The sequence below is a fragment of the Bubalus bubalis genome, chromosome 24 (genome assembly GCF_019923935.1).
Source record: "Bubalus bubalis isolate 160015118507 breed Murrah chromosome 24, NDDB_SH_1, whole genome shotgun sequence".
In the NCBI taxonomy this organism is placed as follows: Eukaryota; Metazoa; Chordata; class Mammalia; order Artiodactyla; family Bovidae; genus Bubalus; species Bubalus bubalis.
In genome coordinates this window covers 9,269,220-9,293,774 of record NC_059180.1, presented here as the reverse complement: position 1 = coordinate 9,293,774, position 24,555 = coordinate 9,269,220, and the positions used below count along the sequence as shown (strand labels likewise).

The following is a 24,555-nucleotide window of genomic DNA, read 5'->3' as shown; positions in this document are numbered from 1 at the left end:
ACAGAAGAACCCTTATGCCAAGCCCTCCACCAATCCAGGACAACGAAGCGTCCCGATCCCACAGCCGCTTCATTCCATTGGACGGGAAGGTGTGTGCGAGCTGGCGGAGGCTGGATCGGAAGGCCAGCCCGGGAGGCAGGGAAAGTGGTTTCGCCAGTCTCTCAAACAGGACATGCACACGTGGGGAGGGAACTTTTTTTTTTTTTTTTTTAATATTTGGCTGCACCAGGTCTTAGTTCTGGCACACGGGATCTTCGTTGAGGCATGCAGGATCTGTTTAGTTGCAGCAGGACAGATGCATGTGAGATCTAGTTCCCTGACCAGGGATCGAACCTGAGTCCCCTGCCTTGGGAGCGTGAAGTCTTAGTCACTGGACTGCCAGGGAAGTCCCAAGGAGGGCATTTTAGTTTGCCCATGGCTGTCCCCCAGAACCACAGCAGGCAGTCCATAATACGTGCTGGGTGGATGAATGAGTTGCTAAAAGGAAGCACAAGTCTGAGAGTGAGGGAAAGGCAAAAAACAGGCTGAGCCAAACTCCGCCACCCTTGGCATCCGAGGCCCTCCCCCGGCATGTCCAACCCCGTCCCATGTGCATTCAGCCGGCTGGCCTGAGTTCCCATGCTGTCCTGTCTGCCCCTCTCAGTGTGAGGAGGCGGGGGGAAATGCCTGGGCTTTAGGGTGCACCAAAGCTGGGGTCTGGTATCCACCCAGCTATCACCGGCCTGTGACTCCCACTGGGCACCCAAACTCTCCATGCCTGTTTCCTCCTGAGCGAAACGGCACCACCAAATCTGCTGGTCTTAGCATCATAAAGACCATGTGTGAGATAAGATGTGAAAAATTGTCTGCCTCCAGCCTGGAGATCATTCAGGCTCTTTGAAGAAGCGGCCGGGACGATGGTGACGACTTCACGTTGACGTCACCTGCTGAGTGGCTGTCTCTCCTGACATCACCTGTCTCATCAACTCCAGGTGAGCTCACCTGGGGCTCCTGACGGGTGGCACAAGGGCCCTTCTGTTCCCCTAAGTGCTGGGCGGGAAGGAAACGAAGGCCTGGCACTCAGCTGCCCCTGGGCAGCTCAGCTGTGTACCATATGCACTGGTTCTTGGGCATGTGTAGAGCTGGGGGGCTGGGTGTCTGGAGACGGTGGGGAGAAGCCAGCACTGGGGTGGTGCCAGCCCCCGTGGCGACCGCATCTCCCGAGAGCCCCCTCGCCAGACGTAAACAGGACTTCTCAGAAGGATGTGGACGAGGAGCCTCAGGCCTTTTCTTGTTAGGAAAAGACTGAGCCAAAAAAAAAAAAAAAGCTAATCACTTGTGGGTGAGCTAATCCCCCAGGCACTGGGCTGGCACCCAGGCTCCCACCCTCCACTGGCAACCTAGCCCCGCCTGCCAGCTCCCTCCTTCCTCCTGTTTATGGCTCCCACTCCACCCACTGCCCTGACCTCTGAGCCAGCAGGGGTGGAGGGCTAAGGTCCCAGGGAAGGGACCTGGCTTCTAACTCTTGATGACACCCTGAAGTGGAGCCTGGGCACCACCCCCCTCCCGGAGCCTCAGTTTCCCCATCGGGAAGGCAAGTCCTTGGACGTGAAGTTCTCAGGTCCAGACAGAAGGTGCACCACCGCCCCACCCGGCCATCCGCCCTCTATACCTGCTCCGATCTGCCCCAGAGCACCCACCAGAGTCACTCGCTCCTCACTGCTGGCCTATCCACAGGCCTCAACCCCCCCAACTTGGATGCTCTCCAGCCCCGTCACCTCTTGTTCCTGCTCCTTTATTTTACTTATTTTTTAAAAATATTTTATTTGGCTGCGCCGCATCTTAGTCGTGGCATGTGGGCTCTTCAATCTTCGTTGCAGCATGCGGCATCTTCAGTTGCAGCCTGCTAACTCTTAGATGTGGCATGCGGGATCTAGTTCTCAGGCCAGGGTTTGAACTCAGGACCCGTTCACTGGAAGCTTACCACCAGGGAAGTCCCTGTTCATGCTCTTTTAAATCCTGACACTACACCCTACCCCCAGGACCCTTTCTCGTTGACCTCCCCATTCCGGGGGCTCCCCCAGTCCCAGTCCAGTCCACTCTCCTGAGTCTCTCATCCACCGAAAGGATACCGTGGGATTCTGACTGATACGGGTGTTCTCAGTCATGTCCCACTCTTTGCAACCCTGTGGACTGTAGCCCACCAGGCTCCTCTGTCCGTAGGATTTCTCAGGCAAGAATACTGGAGTGGGTTGCCATTTCCTTCTCCGGAGATCTTCCCGACCCAGGGATCGAAGCCGCGCTCCTGCATCGGCAGGCGGGTTCTTTACCACTGAGCCACCCGGGAAGCCCTGGGACTCAGACTGCACAGTATCTTCATGGCACTTGCTGTGAGCGGGACCCAGAACTGGGATGGATCAGGCCCAGTTCCCGCCCCAGAGCTCCCAGGTGAAGAAAGAGAAGCCAAAGGTTGTAAATGGTGACCCACACATGAGAGGAGGTGACCACCATCCAGATGTCCGTTTAACAGGTATGTTAACTGCACCTGCCACCTCCCCAGCGTGTGTACACACACCCTCTGTCTACACGCATACACGTCTTAGCCGACATTTGCCAACGCCCCAAGTCCCATCCATTCCTTTCACAATTATTTAAGTACCACCTGCACACCCACTGTGTCTCTAGATGAGGAAGACCACCAAACACGACGGAGACACAGGGGTGTCGTGGTGATCGGGGGTTGCTCACTCAGTCGTGTCCCACTCTTCGAGACCCCATGGCCTGTAGCCCGCCAGGCTCATCTGTCCATGAGATTCTCCAGGCAAGAATACTGGAGTGGGTTGCCATCTTCTCCTCCAAGGAATCTTCCCGACACAGAGATCGAATCCACGTCTCGTGTGTCTCCTGTGGAGTTTTTACCACTGAGCCATCTGGGAATAACCAGGTCCCCAGAGGGGTGACATGCATTTTGTGGCTGGATGCTCACAGACCCCAACACACCAGTGCACACCCACCACCCTTCTCCAGCCACAGCTTTCACACACCATCACGTCTGAGGCCCCAGCACCATGGGAGGGAGGCAGGATCTAGACCATCATCCGCCCTATGCTGGACGGTTGAGGCCCAGTGTGTAGGTGACCTGCCCTCCATCACACAAGCCAGCGGGAGCCAGGGCTCCCAGCCTCCTTCTGGCTCCTCTCCCTGGCCCTCCTCCTGAGTATACTCAGACTCATGCAGACACCACTTCCTTCTCCAAACTCGTCACCCCCACCTCTACCCTCACTCAGGTAAGGTGAGGTGAGCCTGGCTACCTTGATCCACCAGGGACAACCCAGGACTCCCCTCAAGCTCTAGCCAGGTGGTGTGATCCAATAAAGTGACCCATGCCTGTCCTCGCCCAACCCCAGAGTCAGGGAGAGCCTGGAGGAGCCCAGCCCAGGTCACACCATCCCCTCCTTAGGTCCTAATCGCTGCTGATGGGCAGACCCCCATCAGCCCATGGTCTCAGGAGTATGCAGGGGTCCAGCCCCTGGGAGATCTGGGTCCAGCTGAGGCTCCACCACCCACCAGGAAAGTGATGCTGGGCAACCTGCTCTCCCCCTCTCGGCCTCAGTCTCCCCCTGCCAGGTAAAGACATCCATGGCACCCTGTTCCTCCCCCCCTCACAGAGCAGTGGTGGGAGGTTAAGAGCCAGGCCCCCACGGAGCTGTTCTGTCCAAATCCTACCTTGGCCTTGGGTCTGGCTGAACTCCACGAAACCTGAGTCACATCATCAGCAACCCTGTGTGGCCACCCAGTGCTGTGCTGTTAGCGTCTCTCTTTCAGTTCCCCACAGCCAGCCTCCAAGCACAAAGCCTCTCCCCATCTGACAGATGAGCACACGGACGCTCAGAAAGGCTGAGTAACTTCCCCGGGGGCACACAGCAGAAGCCTTAGGGGCCAACTTCAAAGCAAAGCCTGTCAGAGGAGCAAACATTCGCCTGACTCCCCCCAGCCCTTCCCCTGAGCAGAGCCCCCAGCACAGCCCACCGCCCAGTGACGTGTGTAGATGTTTGCAGAAGGGCTGAGTGGTTCTCCCAGGGTTCAACATCCCAAGCTGTCTTTTCTGCCTCCCTTCAGAGAGCAAGGGGCTTCGGGACAGGGGCTTGGCCTCCTTTCTAGGGTCACAGGGAGGCCCAGGGTGGGCTTCCCGGAGTTGTTGGGGGCCCTGACCACCAGAAGGGACCCCAGAGATACAAAGATGTCATCCTCTGAGCCAAAAACAGGACAGAGGGTGCTGCCAAGGTCACGGGGCTTCCAGGATGTTGGGGGGGGGGGGTGGAGAAAGCAAAGAATTCTGGGAGCTGCCAGCCCTCCACGTGGTCCCCAGGCTCTGGGTCACCCAGTCTGCGCCCTCATGTCTGAAGCAGGAGATGCCGAGCCAAGACAAGAGAGCGAGGAGGCACTGGTTCACGCTCTAAGAGCAACCTGTCTGGAGCCTGGCATGAGAAAACCACTCCTCTCTGGTCCCCGCAGAGGGGCAGGTCAGCGTCCCAGACGGTGCCCCTGGCAACCGTATGTCCCCTCCCACTGGGCTCCCAGGTACCCCCCACCCCAAGGCCTGCAGAGAACCCTCCTGGTGGGGCTGACAGTTCTGAACTGGCTCCCCGAGGTGGGCAGTGGGCACCTGGACGTGAGCCAGCTTGATGCCACGCCCACCTACCCACCACCTCCAGAGCTCTGAGCAGCGCCATGAGGATGAGCATGGCCCACATGGGCAATGACTCAACATCACACCAGATAAATGCAGGGCCCGTCTCACCAAGACTAGGTCCCCCTCCCCTGGGAGCCTCACCACCCCCAACACCCCATCTGCCCACCCCCATCTGCCCACCCCCCACCCCGGGCTCCAGGGGGCTCTCCTGTAGGTGGTTCTTCCAGTTCGTCAGCCCCACCCTACAGACCCCAAGGACTGCCTCTTCTGGGATATACCTGGGCACGTAATGACGCTTGAGGGTTCCCTGAGGTGACGCCACGGGCTCCCAGGGGGCAGAAACCGGAGACCCCCTCCTGCCTGGTCCCAAGGGCCATCAGCCTACAGTCCATTGCATCAACTTACTGAGCAGCCTCTCACCTCCAGGCAGAATCTACAGTCGCCGAGTCCCACTGGGGACTCTCCCTCCTCTCATCTGGGGGTGTTTCCAAAGCCCTGATCACTCTCACCCCTCTACTGCCCCCCGATTCACCATGGTCTGCTCCCAAACCTCCCACCAGCTGTTCTGCTTCCAAGTGCCTGCCCAGCCTCCTGGATCAGGCAGCCAGGGGAGGCTCCCGGGCACCTACAGTGGGGCAGGGAGCCCCAGACCGAGGGTCATGAGATGTGGTTTCAGATCCTGATTTTTGTAACTCTGGGACCTTAGCCATGTGTCTTCCCAGCTCTGGGTCTCAGCTTCCCCATCTGAAAAGGAAAAGAGGTCAACATACTCCTAGGTACCCCCCAACCCAGGAGGCTCAGAAGTGGAGAAGGGTGCCTGAGGGAGGTGCCAGGGGGACCCCCACAGAAGCCCTGGGCCCCAGCCCCAGGCAGAAGTCAAATCAGCCATCCTGACAGACAGACCCCAACCAGCTGCCAGGGGATGGGTGTGTGTATACGAGTGTCTGTGTGTGTGCGTCTACTTAATGAGTCGGGACTTCTTTTTGGGTGATGAAATGCTCTGAAATTAGACCGTGGTGAACAAGAACACAACACAACTTTGGGAATATACGAAAACACACTGAAGTGTACATTTTACTTTTTATCGGCCATGCCATGTGGCACGTAGGCTCTTAGTTCCCCCATCAGGGATTAAACCCGTGCCCCCAGCACTAGAAGCTCAGAGTCTTACTCACTGGACCACCAAGGACGTCCTGAAGTGGACGTGTTAAAGGAAATAATTTTCAAATAAACTAAAAGAAAAACCCAACAATGCTAGAGAAGAAAAGAACAAAGTTCCCGAAGGCACGCCGAGCCCCTACTCAAGGCTCTGAGGACCAGCCTACAGGCTTTTTCCTGGGGAGAGTACATAAACTCATTTTTTAAAAAATTATTTATCTATTTATCTGACTGCAACAGGTCGTAGCTGTGAGACATGAGATCTCCAACCTTCACTGCAGCATGTGGGATCAGGTTCCCTGATCAGGGATCGAACCCAGGCCCCTTGCATTGGGAGCGTGGAGTCTTAGCCACTGGACCACCAGGGAAGCCCCAAACCCCTCCTTCAGGGGTTTATGCCTCTACACTCGGGTCTTCTATTATGTGGGGCCAAACATGCTCCTAACTGATGTTCTGTCCCCTGTGCCACCCGCCAGGACTAGAGGGGGCCCCACACACTTGGCAGTCGGTGTCCAAGGCTGGTGGTCAGGATTCAGCCAAACATCAAGTTACTGGGCATGGTCTACCAGCCGCAGCCTCTGGATCACCGCACACCCGTGCACACACACACACACGTGCACACACAAAAGCGTGTGTCTAAATAGCCCAGGGGATTAACTGTTCTGAGGCTTCACACTTGTGCGTTCTTCACACACACCACCTGCCCTTCACGGAGGGGGGAACCCCCCAAACTGGGCTGTACCCGGCCCAGGGAGACAAGGTGCCCCCCACCACCATCACCCTCTAGATGCCTCTGAGAATCACAGCCAGGCCGGGAGAGGCAGCAACTGGGGATGGTGGGGTGGGCCAGTGAGAGTTGTGATCGAAGGGTGGGAAAGCCCCTTGCCCCTCCAAGGCCCTGCCCTGAATGTCCCAGCACTCAGCTTGCTTCTAATTCACTTAACAAGTTGGTCCAGGACACTCGCTGTGTCAAGCAGGGAGAGCCGGGGGCAGGGGTGTGGGGGGACAAGCCGGCATGGCCCCAACCCCTTGGAGGGGGACAGACAAGTATGGGGCAGCTGGAAGACAGCAAGTAAGAAAGGCTGGGAGGTAGGAATGCAGCGCAGGGGCTAACACAGACCTGGGAAGAGGTTATCAGGGAGGGCTTCCAGAGGGAGGTGACATCCAAGCTGAGACCTGCAAGAATGAGCCCAGAGAGATGGACGGGCAGCAGAAAAACCTGTTCCAAGGAGAAGCAACAGCACGCTGGGAAGCAAGCTGGAATGCAGTATGTTCTAGAAAACGATGAAGCTCAGCATGGCTGTCACAGAAAGAGGCAGGGCCTGGCAGGAAGGGAGGCAGTCGGATGAAGGTCCTTGCTTGGGTCTGAAATGAGGTCCCGCGGATCCCCATGGAAGGTCTTGCCACATCCGGAGTCCCACTTCCCGTCTCTAGACCCTTCTTACATTGCTCACTCCCCACCCGATGCCCACCCCAGCCTACTCCTGGGTCAGAATCGCACCCACCCTCCAGGCACCTCCTGCAGGCTGCCCTCAGCAAGCGGGGGGGAGGTGTGTCTCCAAAACCCAGCCACAGGGCCCAGAGCCCGGCACCGAGGTAGGGCTTGGCATGTGGGAAGCCTGATCACCCACTCCAAGGGGCTGAGGGGTGGATAGGTCGTGGGGACTAAGCGCTTCGGCCTCTGGGCTTTTCCCAGCTTGCATAAACTCAGACACTGCACCACCCGTGCTCCGTGAGCACAGTAGCTAAGAGCAGAACAGGACAGTGGTGTCCAGCTCCTCTCGGGGCAGGCCTGGGGCTCTCCAAGGGCCAGCCTCTGGGACCAGCATCTGACCAAGTGGAGAAAACATTCTTCTCTGGGATGAGGACTAGCTTCCCCCAACTGAACATGCAGATCCTCCCAAACCTCAACCACGCTCCTTTGTTCAGATGAGGCTCAGAGAGGTAAAGTCACTTTTCTGAAGCCACACAGCTGGCTGGTGGTAGAAGTGGGCCTCAAACCCTTGCCTGTCTGGTTTCAAAGGCACCCTGCTGGAAAGCGGGTAAGCTCTGGCATAGCGAAAGGAGCCCACCCCCAAGGAGGGGCACTGGTCTCCCACCCAGGGCAACCAAGAGCATCTCTCTCCCGGATGGGCTGAGAACGGAGTGTCTCAGGCAGTGACTGGCCCAAGGCAGGTGGGCGGTGGACCAGGATCAGAGGGGAGATGTGGTTAGCTCACCTGCCCAGAGGGCTGCACCCCCAGCTGGAAGCCAGGTACACGTGGAGAACAGGGGCAACCAGCTCCGTCCCAAAGGCCCTACCTCTCCCGAGCTGGGCCTCTGTTGAAAGCGGCCACACCTGAAAAACCAGCTCCTGGATCAACGTGAAACACCACCCGGCCTCGTCACAAGACCCCCTTGGAGCCCAAAGGGACCACCTTGGAGCTGGCTGGCTGGGTGGGCGGGCAGGGGTCCTGCCTGCTCCAGGGAGCCACCCAGGGGCACCTGAGAGCCCTTCTGCACAGGCCCTCCACCAAGTACAGCCCAAGGGTGCCTCTGGCCTTTGAGGACACGGGGGAGGGGGCAATGGCAGAAAGGCGGGGGCAGCCGGCTCATCAGGAAAAGTCCGTGATCCTCACAAGAAACGACGTTAAAACCTCCAATCTCATGCTGCTGTCTCCCACGGTGCTCCGTTCCCTTAGGAAGCCATAACCCCTGGGGCACCCCCAAGGGCCTACTGGGTACTTGCTTCACTCAGGTGCTGTCATTCGTGAGCCCACAGGCAGAGCTGTGTCCACTTCCTAGAGGGACAAACTGAGGCTCAGCCGGTTATGCAGCCGTCCAAGCCACGCACAGTGGGCAAGCAGCAGACCTGGAATCGTCCTGACTAGTCTGTGACCAACCAAAGTCTCAGCGCTGCTACCCATGCGCGCATTCAGGAGAGCAGCCACAGCCAGCCATGGACCTCAGTCTCAGCGCTGCTGCCCATGCGCACATGCAGGAGAGTGGCCACGGCCAGCCATGGACCTCAGCTGTTTGTCAACCAAGTTTTCTTTAGGGCCCTGACAGGTAACTCTTCTCCTGGGTCAGGAAGATCTCCTGGAGGAGGAAATAGCAACCCACTCCAGTATTCTTGCCTGGAGAATCCCATGGACAGAGAAGCCTGGCGGGCAGTCCATGGGGTCGCAAAGAATTGGACGCGACTGAGCAATTTCAATTTTTTGAAACTGAATTTTTCAAACTTTTCAACAGGTAACTCGAACAGAAGTGGCCCCAGTGCAGAGGCGGACACCAGTCACTGGAGGCCCACACGGCCCCACCTCTGTCCCCTGGATGGGGTCTCGTGCCCTCCAGGGCTCTGGGGAAGTCCAGGGGCTTGTGGGACCCCAGTTGACTCTCACATTCGCCCTGGAAACCACGTGCTGTTCTCTTGTTCACAGATGACCACGCCAAAGCACAGAGACACAGTGTAGCTCACTGGAGGTCACACAGCCCGGTTGAAAGTGAAAGTGAAGTGAAAGTGAAAGTCGCTCAGTCATGTCCAACTCTTTGCATTCCCGTGGACTATACAGTCCGTGGAATTCTCCAGGCCAGAATACTGGAGTAGGTAGCCTTTCCTCTTCCAGGGGATCTTCCCAACCCAGGGTTCGAACCCAGGTCTCCCGCATTGCAGGCGGATTCTTTATCAGCTGAGCCACCAGGGAAGCCCAAGAATACTGGAGTGGGTAGCCTATCCCTTCTTCAGGGGATTTTCTCAACCCAGGAATCGAACCGGGGTCTCCTGCACAGCCCCATTGTTTGATCCTAAATCATGCTCCCGTTTGCCCTCCTTCCCTACCCCCTTGTTTCAGGAAAACACAGAATATGTATCCCAAACCATACAGCCACAGAAGTGGAGATCAGGGACTCACAGCCAGGGACTCCCAGGCTCCCTCAGGGAGGGGGGCACGTGGAGATGGCTGAGACACCTCCAGGCCCGCCCTCTGCCCCCACCCAGAGCATCCGCTGTTCCCGGAGCCCACCTGCACTACGGGCGGGTGGAGGACCGCAGCCCTGAGGGCGGCCGCAGGCAGGTGTAATTTCATCAGGAGCCTCCCGTCTGTGCAAGTCACCAGAAACGGAGGATGAAATTCCAGCTCTGCGGACAGAGAGGTGCAGCGATCCTGGCTCAGGGTCGGCTCTCAGTGGGGGGTGGGGACACGGATGGGGTACCTCTGTGAACACGATGGAAAAGGCACGCCTTCTGCTGGGCAGCCCCAAGCCAGGTAAGGGCTCAGCAAGCTGGGAGGGCCTGATCTCCATCACGAGAGCAGCAGGGCTCTGTGCTACAGCCGTGCCGTGGAATACTACTCAGTCACCAAAAAGCAGTTCCAGGTTCCCAGACCAGGCATCATGCAGGGTGAAAGAAGCTAGATGTGGGCTGCATACCAGCGGTTGCCAGGGGCTGGGGAAAAGCAGCGGGCTGCCTGTGTATAGGCTTGAGGGGACTTTTGGGGGGTGATGGAATGTTTCATGTCTTGACAGGGGCTGGGCGATGTGAATGCAGACACTGGTCGAGCTCCTTGGACAGCACACTTGAGACCTGGGCCTTTCACCAGCTATTCCTCACCCCTCGACAATATATATGGTAACACGTGGGGTGAGCCCTTCCTATGTGCCAGCCTGGGGCTCAATGCCAGGACCTGAGCCATATGCTTTTGCAAGTTTCTCACCAGCCTGCAGAGAGACCGATGAACGGATGGACAGATACATACGCTCCATACGGTAGTAGTTTTGCCAGGTGTCAGAAAACGTACCTTGAGACCCCACCAGCAAACAGGCCTGGCCCTGCCCAAGCCTCCAGGAGAGAAGCAGCCTGGAGGGTCTCTTCCAGCTGCAGGCCAGGGAGGGACATGGCCCTGGCTGTCCCCAGCTCAGAGCTGGCCCTCTTCCCCCAGCCACACAGCCTGGCCAGGCATCTGCAAGCTGCCCAGGACCCCAACCCCTCAGGCTGGGGCCTCTCACATCCGGCTTCCCACCCCATCTCCACTTTGGACCTGCACTGGGGTGACCCACCCACCTCAATAGAGAGCCCCCAGCATGTACCACCAAGCTCCGGATCCAACCCACAGGGCCAGCCTGGGGCTTCAGCAGAAGCGGGGGCATCACTGCCATCTTATGTATGAGCACACAGCCCAGACAGGTGGCAGGGGGCCCCCCCAGAGACAATAACCCCAGCCTCGATGGGGGAGCATCAGAGAAACAGCCCCCCAGTACTGGGGTTTGGCTCTGTGAATCTTGGGACCACAAATCCTAATTTGGTGTCTGAGAGGGTGTCCCCAGCAAGTTCCTGCTCCTCCCAACAAACTCTCTTTTTTCAAACTTTTTATTTTATATCGGAGTTGTTGTTCAGCCACTAAGGTGTGTCCAACTCTTCACGACCCCAACATGCCAGGCTTCCCTGTCCTTCACCATCTCCCGGAGCTTGCTCAAACTCACGTCCATGGGGTCGATGTTGATTAACAATGCCGTGTTAGCCTCGGTGTACAGTGAAGTGATTCAGCCACACACAGAGGTGCATCCATTCTTTCTCAAACTCCCCTCCCATCTAGGCTGCCATGTAACACTCAGCAGAGTTCCCTGTAGCACAGGGAACTCCTCTTAATACCCCGTATGGACCACAGTTCTGGAGAAGGAAACAGCACCCCACTCCAATATTCTTGCCTAGAGAATCCTGTGGACAGAGGAGCCTGGTGGGCTGCCGTCTAAGGGGTCACACAGAGTTGGACACGACTGAAGCGACTTAGCAGCAGCAGCAGCAGCATAGACCACAGTGGCACAGAAAATTCTGAAACACAAGGCCTCCCAGACTGGGGTTCCCTGAGCTCCCCCTGCCACACCATCCAGGTCTAATAGATCTGGATGCTTGAACCCCAGACTGGAGAACTGAGGAAATCACACACAGCACCACCTGATTCAATCTCACTCTAGACCATCCCCGGAGCCTCAGGTTGAATCCTGACCCCAACCTAGGCCCCAACCACACCTGAGTCCCCCCGACCCCAATCGTCTCACTGCCCAGAGGCTGCAGGGGGAGAGTTACCAGATAAAACATAAGACCGCCAGTTCAGTCTACACTTGAGCTAAACAAGCAAATCTGTAGTGTCATTTATAATCCCCACGGGCTTCCCAGGAGGCGCCAATGTAGGAGATGTAAGAGACGCGAGTTCGATCCCTGGGTTGGGAAGATCCTCTGGAGGAGGGCATGGCAACCCACTCCAGTATTCTTGCCTGGAGAATCCCATGGACAAGAGGAGCCTGGCAGGCTATGATCCATAGGGTCACAAACACTCAGACATGACTGAAGTGATTTAGTACGGACGCACATAACCCCCATACCGCATTATCCGTCAGTTAACCAAAATCCAAATTTAACCGGACATCCCTATTTTAACTGGCTAAATCGGGCCACCCGGAGCAGGTGGTCCTGAAGGAGGGAGACAGGTGGGCACACAAATAGCTCTGGGGCAGTCAGGCCCAGCTCAGGACCAAGAGGAAGGGTGTCTGGAATGAGAGTTTTGTTCCCAGCCTGACACACCCCAGCGCTCACCCCCAGCCAGCGCCTGGACAAAGCACAGCCTCCCCCAGCTCACTCAGGACACCTAACCCACCCCAAAGTGAAGAAGGGCGGTGCCCTGGATGTCATCCTCCCCAGGGCTCTGAGCCCCTTTGCTGTCGTCAGACATAACCCATGGCACTGCAGCTGAAGGGACAAAATATCAGGAGTTCCCTGCAGGTCCAGTGGTTAAGACTCTGGGCGTCCAATGCAAACAGCAAGGGTCGGATCCCTGGTCGGGAAACTAAGACCCCACACGCTATGCGGGAAAACCACAAATGCAAAAAAACCACTTGAAATGACAAACTATTGGCCCCAGTGAGATGGTCCCAGCCAGACATCCCTGCCAGTGAGGAACCTGGGTGCCCATCGAGGCTGGCTCCCCTTGGGACTCAGCTGGGCAACTCAACACTTACACCCAGGAGTCTCTCTTGTCACCCTGTCACCAACGGGGTGACCCGCCTCTGTGTTCTGACCAGGTCCCTCTCCTTCACCTCTCCCACAGAAAACAATCCTTTCACCTTCCGGTCTCCATAAGCGTTTGTATCTCACGGGCCCCACACACCCCCCCCAGGAGATCCTGAGCCCTAGGTCCTCGGTCCCACTCTGCTCGCCAGAACTAGTGAATTAACCCCATAGGTCCTGTTCCCGGTGCCCCCCGAGGCCTCCACAGGCCCCCCGGAGCTGGGCGCACACTGCTGGTCTGTCCCAAGGAACATGGCTGTGTCCCTGGTTGCCGAGCATCAAAGAGATGCCCACAGATGGCATGGTCCGAGAGAAACTGCATGGACGATGCTCGGGGAGCAGAGCCCCAGGCTCAGGTCTGGGGTAATGGGGGGAGGAACCTCCCAGAGGATGTGGGGCAGGAAGCTTGGGGAAAGACCCGCGGGGTCCCACCATTGTGGGGACCTACCTCAGAGATGGAAATTCAGGAACAACAAGAGAGCCTGCTTAGCTATTCAGACCCTGGGGCAGGATTTCATTCATTCATTCATTCACTCAGTAAGTATTTGGGGAGCAGCCCTGGAGCTCCAACACTTTGGCCACCTGATGCAAAAAGCCGACTCATTGGAAAACACCCCGATGCTGGGAAAGAGTGAAGGCAAAAAGAAGGGAGCGGCAGAGAACGAGATGGGTAGTGTCACTGACTCAACGCACATGAATCGGAGCAAACTCCGGGAGACGGTGGAGGAGAGGGGAGCTTGGTAGTGCTGCAGTCCGTGGGGTCACAGCGTCGGACACCGACTCAGCGACTGAACAACAGCCCGGGGCACCATGCAACCGAAAGCAAGCCTCGGTCCCTGTCCAATCCCCAGTACAATCGGGGACGTGTAACTCTCGAGTGAGATCAATACCGGGATGGGGAAGGACAGGATGTCACGGGGACACAGAGGTAGCACCTTGGCCAGTCCTGGGGACATTCCTGGGCAGGTTTCCAGCCCGAGGACAGGAGACCCAGCTGAGTCCTGACAGAGGAGGGGAGAAAGACAAATTCTACAGCCCCTACCCACCTTCATCCTAAGCAGGGAGGGCATTTCAAGGAAGCCCCGCCCCCTCAGGTGGGAAGAAGCCCTGAGGTTTAGAGGAATAGCAGGAGCAAAGGCCTTTCAGGAAAGGTGCAGTTTTCAAAGAGTGGGCCCAGGAGGCAGTGGGGGGCCAGAGGAGAGCCGGAGGACTCGAACCAGAACCCAGAATGAGGATGGACCCGCAGATACGGTCTTCGGTTCCAAGGTCAGGCTGAGGACACGAGAGCCCCAAGCTGTCACCCACCACATCACCTGGGGTCTCCAACAACAGGCCGTTACCAAACTGGGGACACCCCGGCTGTCGGGGAGACGGGGAGGCTGCACAAACAGGTGCCTCCAGGACCCCTATCATGACGTCTGCCTTCTCGACTATTTGCAAGCATCAGATACCACAACTGGCAGCTCGCAGAGGCTTCCTGAAATGAACAAATGAAGCACACTTGCAAATACATGACCCTTCCTCCAGCATCCAGAAAACAGTCCTCCTAAGTAGGTTAAGCCTGCCCCTCCAGTGCTATCTTCCAGACCCAGTTTTGCAACCTTTCTCCCCAGGTCCTCCCCCATTTTGAACGAGCCGGCACCCACGTCTCCTCCGCTGGGGTCCTCTGGGACCCTCTGAGTCAGAGCTACAACTTTCTAGGTCACCCTCAGAGCAGGCTACGGGATGGGGTGTGGTCTGAAGCTCCCCACATCCCCAAAGCAGGTTGGGGGTTCCGACATCCCATCCTCTCAGCCAGGCCTGTCCCTTGGTCCACAGGTCCCTGTTCAGAAGAAGGCAAAGGGTGACTTCCACCCTCCTGGGCCCCCTCTCCTGACCTGACGGCCCCCATCCTTGTCGCCCTTGTGCCCGGCGCCTCCCTGCCAGCAGCCACCAGCCTGCCTGCCACCACTGCCTCCCTCTCTCGCTGAATAAATAATCGATGCTTATGCCCTTTCCCTTTGGGAATGACGCTGCTGAAATAAATGGGTTGCTCCAAGGCACCTCCCCAGTCCCGAGGCCCCAGGTCAGTAGCGGGGGGCAGCAGTCCTCCCCAGGGGTGCAACCAAACACATGAGGGAGACGAGGGCCAGCGGGGTCGGGGCGGCTTCTGGCCACCCCTTCCTTCTGCTGTGAGCAGGAAGAGGAGCCCCTGCAAATGCCCACTCCTCGAGAAGCTGTCCGGGCCTGCCCACCTCATCAGCAGCATACTCCATGCATGACCCGACGAGGGGACCCCTACATGCCGGGCCCCCTCACTCGGGCTGTGACCGGGACCCGGGAGCCTCCCACCTCAGGTCTAGTCCTGGGAGCCTGGGTCACAGGGCCAGATGTCCAGGGCTTGACCCCTCTCCAGCAAGGCCAGGAGGGCAGAACTCTCAGAGGCACGGTCCCCCTCTATCCTGGGCCCAGGCCAGGGAACCTTCCCTCTTCCTGGCCACAGGCTGGGGCACCCAAGACCCTTCATTCCCAGAGACTCAGGATGGTGGTGGTGGTGGTGGTGGGAGGCATCTAGCCGGCTCCAGGGGCCTCCCCACCCATCTGCAGGAACTCAGAGACCACCCACAGACAGGGCATCCCCAACTTGCTCCTCTGAAACCTTTGTGACCTCCTACTGCCATCCTCTAAGCCTCCTTCCCTTGCACTCGATCAGGAGCCCAGCGGCCACCACTCAGGCCAGGCCCCCCTCCCCAGGGACCCCAGCAGGAACCACTGTGTTGGAGCAGTACTGGCTGTATGGAACTCAGCCTGTGAGTGGGTTGGGGGGCCACCGGCCAGGAGATCGGCTCGGCCCCAGCAAGGCGGAGGTGGGGGAGAGTTGGGGGGGCGGGGGCCGCGGCCTGCCCAGCCCCCCTCGGCTCCCACACTGGCGCCCGCCGCCGCCCGGGTAGCACAACTGACCTCATTCGCCAACTGCAGCAGCCTGCGGGCGCCCGCTGCCCGTCCGGGGTGGCCCCCCACCTCCGGAAGGGCCCCGGAGTCGGGGGGGGGGGGGTGGAGAGGGGGCGGCGGCGGTGACAGCTCCCGGCTCCCCCTCTCGGCAGGTGGGGGCAGCCGTCCCTCCCCGCCCCCGGCCCGAATTATAATCCCGGTCACGTGCCTCCCGAGGCACCCAAAAGCCGGACCCAGATTCTGGAACACCTGGAGGGGGAGGGGCGGGCCCCCCCCCCCGAGGGTGGGAGGAGAAGGGGAGAAGGGCCTCGGCGCCCGCCCTCCCCTCCACCCCCCGCAAAAGTTTCTCCTACCTTGGAGGATCCTCAAGCGCTCCTGCCAGCGGCGCCCCGGCCCCGGCCCGCGGCCAGGACTCAGCCTCCTGCCGCTGCCTCCTTAATTAATCCGGGAGAATGGGGGAAGGAGAGGCGGAGGGAGGCGCGGAGCGGCGGCGGGGGCGGGCGGGAGGCGAGCGGGGCGCGGGGCGGGGAGGGGGCCCGGCGGGGGCTCTCGGGCCGGCCGGGGGGCTGGCGCTCGGCGGCCCCCACCCCCGGCGCGGGCTGCGGCGGAGGGCGGGGCGCGGCGCGGGGAGCCGAGCCGAGAGCGGGAGCGCAGGGAGGCTCTTTGTTCTGTAATCCCAGTAAGATTGCCAGCCATTCGCCCCGGCCCTAATCCCAGCCCCGCGCAACACCACCCTCCATTGGCTGCCATTTACATACGGGATTAGCCCGCCCCGCGCCCCGGCCTGGGCACCGCGGGGGGAGCGCCGCGCCCCCCGCCCCGCGCCGGGCGCCCCGAGCGCGCGCCGCCCCAGCGCTCGCCGCCAGGGGGGCCCGCGGGAGGGGCGGCCCCGGCGCCCCCTGGCTGCCCGCGGCGCCCCTCCGCCTCCTCAGCGCCCCGCCGCCCCGACGGATTAGAAACCCAGGACTCGTCCCCGGAGACCCCCCCTCACCCCCGCCCCGGGCGCGGGAGCCGGGCCCGGAGGGTCAAGGTCACTCAGCGGGCGCCGGGAGGATCCCCGGAGACACCGGGGCCCGCGCGCTGGGGAAACTGAAGTGGCAGCGGCTGGTCACCTCTGCCGTGCCCAGGTTATTTCCCCCCCGTGGCGTGGCCCGGGTGCTTCTTTCAGCCTTTGTCCCCTGGGATGGGAAGGAAAGCAGTGACAAGCCCAAGGTCGCAGCTGATCCGATTGGACATGCCAGGTCCCATCTTGTCTGGGCAGCGCTCCTTCTGATCGCAGGACCCAGGCTTCTGCCACCCTCTTCCCCTCCATACCAGGCTCCCTACGGAGTCAGAAGCACACCTCCCATCTTCTGCAGAGCATGCATCTTAAATCGTTGGGAGGAGCCTGGAGATTCACCACAGTGTCCTGAGCCCTGTGCTAGACCCTGGCTATGCTGGACACTGTGGAGGAGGACAGGCAGGCCGCCACCCCAGGGAGCACCTGGTCTACAGGGAGAGAGCCAGACTGAGAATCTACTAGGTCCTAGCAAAGCCCACCCGCCCTTGGCGCTTGGTAAAGGCTAACCTTGGCTGGTCTGGTTTCCCCCTGGCCAGCCCACCAGACAGAGCTTCTCCCTGGCAGGCCCATGTCCACTGTGCCCAACCCAAAGTGAAAGAAAGTAAAGTCTCTCAGTTGTGTTCGACTCTTTGTGATCCCATGGACTGTAGCCCACCAGGCTCCTCCATCCTTGGGATTTTCCAGGCGAGAATACTGGAGTGGGTTGCCATTTTCTTTTCCAGGAGATCTTCGCAATCCAGGGATTGAACCTGGGTCTCCCGCGTTGTAGGCAGATGCTTTACCGTCTGAGCCACCAGCGAAGTCCATAAGAGCCAAGCCAAGAGGGGCCCTTGTGCCCACCGAACACTTTGCCCACAGAGGGTATTGGCCATAGCAGGGGATTGGGAATGAGGCCACAGACGCCCCTCCATCCCACGTCACCCCTGCCCTCTTGGGGACACCCACCATCCCCCTTGTCACCCTGACGCCTGGGGACACTTCGAGGCACCCTGTCTTGTGGTCCCCCCTCAGATGCACATCCCTATCCACCCTGTGCTGGCCCTGGTGTGGCAGAGTGTCTAAGGGGAAGGGCCAGGGTCTGGAGCCTAACCATGTGGGCTCAAATCCTGGCTCTTCCTCTTACCACCTGTGCCCTTGGGCAAGGCAGTTCATTCCTCAGAGCCTCGGTTTTCTCCCCTTCCCGCAGCCCCTGAGTCAACCACAGAGTTGCCTCGGTGGATATCAGTGATGATGGCGAGAGAGTCATTTCCTAGGCAGGTTGATAAGAAGTCTAGGGGTCCCCAAGGAGAGAGGGGTCTGGAATTCTCAAGGAGGAAGAAAGGACAAACTTTTTTTCCCTTCTACATTCCTTAGGGTTATATAACAATAATGTATCCTGCCTGAGGACAGTCTTTGGATTAAACCTTCTAGCTAAACCTGTTATCTTAAAATGTAAATTATGGGAGTAGGTCTGGTGAGGTCTTTACAAGGATTATATAACAATAAAGTATCCTGCTTGAGGACAGACTCTGGATTAAACCTTCTGGCTAATCCTGTTATCTTAAAATGTAAATTATGGGAGTAGGTCTGGTGAGGTCTTTACAACCTCCAGACGTTCTTTTGATTCATTGGAGAGTATATAACTCCACTGCTAACACTAGAAGGGGGTACTCTTTCTGCCCCCTTCTGATGCCTATGTCATAAGCTTTCTCTATCTCCTTTATACTTTAATAAAACTTTATTACACAAAAGCTCTGGGCGATCAAGCCTCATCTCTAGCCCCGGATTAAATTCCTCTCCTCCGGAGGCCAAAAATCCCAGCGTCTTTTCATGGTTCAGCAACAACCTTTCAAAGGACTTGCTAGTTAAGGGTCTACTAGGCATATTACCTAGGTGTCTGTTCCTGACCTGAACCCTGCAAGGGCTGTCCTATTGGCCTCGTTTCACACTAAGCTGAAGTGATTGTTTCCGGACATACAGCATGTCAGTGTCATTGCTGCGTCTGGCTCCTTAGCCCTTGTTTGTCCCACTGACTTATGCTCCCTCCATTACCATGAGGATTTGGGGGTTAGGCATGGCTTCAGTGGGCCCAGCTGGGGGAAGCTGGTCCCAGGAAGGAAGGGCTGGCTGGTTGGGCTGTTGGCTTCTGGACAGAACGCTTCCTGGACCTGAAGTCCAGGTACAGAGTGCCAGAAACCTCTGGACCCCAGGGCTTAAAGGAACTGAAGCCAGGTGCATGCTCAGGACTGCCCTCTGCAGGCAGAATCGGGAGCGGCGGACATGTAAGTGGAGCGCTGGGAGGGAAAGGTGCCCTCCTGCCTCTGGCCTCTGGGCTGCTCCTCCCAGGGGCAACAGCCTGCCTGCCCCCAAGCTCACCCAGGCCGAGACTGGGGGCAGTGTGATACAGCAGAAGGCGTTGGCCTACCATGTCCAGGTCCCACTCAGTTGGGTGTGACTGGGGTATGACCGCTGGCTTCACATTCACTGGCCGTGTGACCTAGGCCCAGTCAGTTGCCCTCTCTGGGCCTCAGCTTCCTCACCTGTAAAGTGGAGCCAAGGGAGTCCTTTCTTCATATGACTGCTATGAGGGTGAATGACATATTACACAGGAAAAGTTTATCTAAGAGCCTGGTGTGTGGTAGGTGCTCAATAAAGGGCGATTCCCCCTCTTTTCCTTTTTTTGGCAGCACCATGTGGCTTGCAAGATCTCAGTTCCCTGACAAGGGATCAAACTGGTACCCCCTGCAGTGGAAGTGCAGAGTCTTAACCCCTGGACTGCCGGGAAATTTCCAAAGACAGTTCTCATTTTTAAAATTTGTTGGTTTCATCTAGGGGCAAAGTCAGACTTGGAGTTTTTGCTGAACTGTTCTTCATGAGGAGGTGGGATTCTAAGGACAAGGTCATGGACATTCACATTTCTGTCAAGTTTAATTCCTTCTCCTGGGAAGGGCAGCAACAGCTGTTTAAGCAGAGAGGGGAGTTTGTTTGAGAAGTCCTTGCCAGTGGCTACCTCCTGCCTACAGGAACGTCTCCTGCCGGCTTTATGAAGCTCATTTGCACTGGCCCTGCCCCATCCTTGCCCTGTCAGGTCCCCCTTCTATGTATGTACATGTGGAAACCAAGGTTCGTCCCTCCTCCTTCTTCCTAACTCCCTCACAGCCACAGGGTTGGGACTTCCTTGGCGGTCCAATGGTTAAGACTTCACCTTCCAGTTCAGGGGGTGGAGGTTCGATCCCTGGTCAAGGAGCTGAGATCCCACATGCCTCCTGGCCAAAAAACCAAAACAGAAAATAGAAGCAATATTGTAACAAATTCAGTAAAGACCATTAAAATGGTCCACATCAAAAAATCTTTAAAAAGCAACAACAAAAAAACCCCCAAGACTACTCCCATTACAAAGCCCTTCTACACTTTATTTCACTTAACCAGGTGGGCCTGCTTTTCACAGATGGGAATATAGAACAGTGGGTCATGTGTGGAAGTGACAGGGGGTCTGGGCATCCTGTCCCCCCATTAGCCCAGGAGCTCCCGGGCCCAGCATGTGTGGTGCAGGGTCTCGGACCAGCAGACAGGCCACCAGAGTGAACTGCCGTGTCAACTCTGCCCTCTGCTCCCCTGGGGTTTGGGCCCAGCCTGAATCCCTACCTTCTTGCACAGTTTCCTTTCCCATCATTCTGGGCCACTTCTGGCTCCTTGTTCCTTGGAATGGAGACTCTCTGGGGTAGGAGGGGATGTGGATAGAAGGTCAGCCCAGCCATCTCCATCAGGGTATTTCTTCTTTGACACTGGGGCAAGTCCGGAGGAAGCCAGGGGCTTGGCTGCCCTGGATGTGACTACAGGGACCAAAGGTGAGGACGGTGAGCCCAGTGCCCTCATCATACAGGTAAGCATCCCTCGGTACCCAGCCGGGCAGCACTGACCCACAGCACCCCTGCGGTGAGTGACAGGGTGGACTTCAAGGTCTCCCAGTCCCCCACCTGCCATTCTTTTCTGCCATCTCCTTGGCTTTCTTTGGATTTCCAGGATGATGATTTTATCTGATAATTACTATTTAGCCTTTAAAAGTGAGACTTGAATGGTTTCTGGATTTAACTACTCCAATTTCTCTTCAGTCACCTATCTCTTATTCCATCTTGGAAACCAAAGGGAAAAGAGATTCAATGTATGGAAATGTGCTTTCAAGGCAGCATGCAGGATCCATGAACCAAGGTCAAGCAAGGTGAGCAGAGAATCTGTAAGTCTAGATGTTAAATGTTATCCCTACCAGCTAGGGGGGCTTCCCTTGTGGCTCAGCAGTAAAAAATCTGCCTGCAGTGCAGGGGACAGAGGAAATTCAGGAGACGTGGGTTTGATCCCTGGGTCAGCAAGATCCCTTGGAGGAGGCCATGGCAACCCACTTCAGTATTCTTACCTGGAGAATCCCATGGACAGAGGAGCCTGGTACAGTCCATAGGGTCGCAAAGAGTTGGACACGACTGAAGCGACTGAGCACTCACACAGCTAGGGTGCTCAGATGGTTTGAGGGCTGTGAAGGGACAAAGGGTTGGTGATGGGCTTGCTTGAGGTTCCCAAGTTTGTGACCCAGATTTCCAACCCCCTCCACCGACAAAGGACCATTCCCCAGGCTTCCGGGCATCTCCTTTCATCCCCTGCCTGGGCCCCATCCTCCCAGATTTTTGTTCCCTGGCTCACCCAGACTGCTCAGGGTAGAAATCATTTCCCTCACTGGGGCATCTGATCAGAAGAGGAACCTACTAGAGTCTTACAGACCCCCAGAAGCAAAGCCCTAGTCCTGGGATTTCAGGCACCCTGGCAAGCTGGGGTGGACACCTGGGATGCAAGGAGGTCTTCTGTTCACAACACAAGCAGGTAGATCTGCAACCCCAGCTCCCAGGCCCCAGGGTTTGGCTCTGGTGTATAGTCTATGGCAGCCCAGGCCAACAGAAATAGGACGTGAGCCACAAACACACGCCCCGGAGGAAATTTTAAATTTCCTAGTAGCTGCGTTAAAAGAATAAAAGAACTAGGTGAAATTCATTTTAGTCATATATTTGATTTAACCCAGTGATCCCCGGTGGCTCAGTGATAAAGAATCTGCCTGCCAATGCAGGAGATGAGAGTTCGATCCCTGGGTCGGGAAGATCCTTGGAAGAAGGAAATGGCAACCCACTTGAGTATTCTTGCCTGGAGAATTCCATGGATAGAGGAGCCTGATGGGCTACAGTCCATGGGGTTGCAAAGAGTCAGACATGACTGAGCGACTAAACAACAATGACAACCCAAAATGTGTTCATTTCAACATGTAATAATATTTTTTAAAATTGAGACTTTTTTTGGAGACATTTTTTATTCTTTTTCTTGTACCAAAGTCTTTGAAATCAGTGTCGATTTCACACTTATACCAGCAATCCAGTGGTTGGGACTCGGTGCTTTCACTGCCACAGGCCTGGGTTCAACCCCTGGTCAGGGAACCAAGATCCTGTAAACCAAAAAAACAAAAACAGAAACCAGTAACTTTCATTTACTGAATGCTTACTGTAAGCCGGTATGTGTGCTAAGTCGCTTCAGTCATGTCTGACGCTTTGCGACCTATACAGCCTTCCAGGCCCCTCCATGGGATTCTCCAGGCAAGAATCCTGGAGTGGGTTGCCATGCTCTTCTCCAGGGAATCTTCCTAACCCAGGGATCGAACCCGCATCTTTTATAATGCCTACATGAGTAGGCAGGTTCTTTACCACTAGCACCACCTGGGAAGCCCACAGTAAGCCAGGCATGGTGCTAAACATCTTCCATCATGCCCATTCCATGGAAGACACAGGCTCAAGGAGGTCCCTGAGAAACACGATCAAGTTTAGCATTCCATCCGCCCACCCAGAAGCCAGTCTTCAGTGATCCCAATTTGAAGGAGCTGGAACAAGGAGGGTGCAAAGGCTTTGCCCCTCGTGTCATCCCCCACAACAGGCCCCTGCTTCTTAGGTCCTGGCCTGCCAGCCTCCCACCCCCACCCAGACCTCGACCCCCAGCAGGAAACAGCAGTACTAGGCCGCTGCTCTGCTAAGCAAATTTAGAGTTGTAAATTAGTGAAGATTTAGAACAACTTCAGGGCCAGAAGAGGAAAAAACAAGGGGAAAACACTCTTCAAAGCAACTTCCCCACACACTATAGGAAAAGAGCAAAGTCAGTAGAAAAGCTTCAGGGGGACTTCCGCTCTGCGCATGTGTCCATGGAGGGCGGTGGGGAGAGGGACTCTGAGCAGCCAACCGGCTCTCCACCCCACCCCCACCCCACGCTGGAAGTCTTGATCACAGCAAGATCAGAAACTCAGCTGCATCATTTGGGTAGTTTCTTCTCTCCAAGCTGCAGTTTTCTCATCTGCAAAAGGGGTTTCTACCACAGCCCAAGGCCTTCAGTGAGTTCAGCCCCAGGCCCGTGCTTGACACAAGGGCGGGGCCCACGTGCGGCAAGTGGACCAGCTGGAACTAGGGGTTGGTGTGTGGCATCTTCCGTTTGAGCTCCGATCAGATGGATGGGGGGGCTTCGGCCTCAATTTCCCTCTTGAGTCTTGTTAAAAGTGCAGGTCCAGGGGCTTCCCTGGAGGCCTGGTGGTTAAGAATCCACCTTCCAATGCAGGAGATGCGGGTTCCATCCCTGATGGAGCAACTGAGATCCCACAAGCCGTGGGGGCACCTAAGCCGTCGCAACGCAACTGCGAGTGCTCTAGCGCTCACGCACCACAGCTAGAGAAGACGGCACGCTGCAGCCAAAGATCCCACATGCCACAACTAAGATCCGATGCAGCCAAATGAATAAATAAATATATATATTAAAGCGCAGGCTTAGACCTTTTCCAGAGGTGGGTTGGCTCAGACACTGGAGGGGTCAGAATTTTGTACTTTAGTACGCAGTCCCCAGCTCTTTCTGATACACATTCAAGCTTGAGGAGCACTAGCTTTCATGTCAGAGAAGGCAATGCCACCCAACTCCAGTACTGTTGCCTGGAAAATCACATGGATGGAGGAGCTTGGTAGGCTGCAGTCCATGGGGTCACTAAGAGTCGGACACGGCTGAGCGACTTCACTTTCACTTTTCACTTTCATGCATTGGAGAAGGAAATGGCAACCCACTCCAGTGTTCTTGCCTGGAGAATCCCAGGGACGGGGGAGCCTGGTGGGCTGCCATCTATGGGGTCGCACAGAGGCAGACACGACTGAAGCGACTTAGCAGCAGCAGCTTTCATGTTCACCAAGGGTTGTCTTTTGCTTTGGAATTGTGGTGTTGGAGAAGACTCTTGAGAATCTCTTGGACAGCAAGGAGATCCAACCAGTCCATCCTAAAGGAAATCAGTCCTGAATATTCATTGGAAGGACTGATGCTGAAGCTGAAACTCCAATACTTTGGCCACCTGATGCAAAGATCTGACTCATTTGAAAAGATCCTGATGCTGGGAAACATTGAAGGCAGGAGGAGAAGGGGATGACAGAGGATGAGATGGTTGGATGGCATCACCGACTCAATGGACATGAGTTTGAGTAAACTCTGGGAGTTGGTGATGGACAGAGAGGCCTGGCATGCTGCAGTCCATGGGGTCGCAAAGAGTCAGACATGACTGAGCAACTGAACTGAACTGAAGGATCGTCTGGGCTCTGGCATCTGTGGTTTAACCACTCTCAGCCCCGCAGGTCCAGTCCAGAGCCACGTCCCTTGTGCCACATGGCA

The 24,555-nt window shown here is 56.9% G+C and overlaps 1 protein-coding gene across 5 annotated transcripts in view; it reads right to left on the bottom strand.

The window, feature by feature from the left end:
* GTF2IRD1 (GTF2I repeat domain containing 1) overlaps positions 1–16,363 on the bottom strand; it is a 120,434-nt gene extending 104,071 nt beyond the window's left edge. For 2 of the 5 annotated variants that reach the window (XM_044936344.2, XM_044936347.2), the window contains exon 1: positions 16,154–16,353. The gene's annotated coding sequence lies outside the window, so the exon portion shown is untranslated. Of the gene's footprint in view, positions 1–16,153 lie in introns of all 5 variants that reach the window. The other 3 variants (XM_044936345.2, XM_044936346.2, XM_025275718.3) reach the window with 3 other exon arrangements.
* Between the last annotated feature and the right edge of the window lie 8,192 nt (positions 16,364–24,555).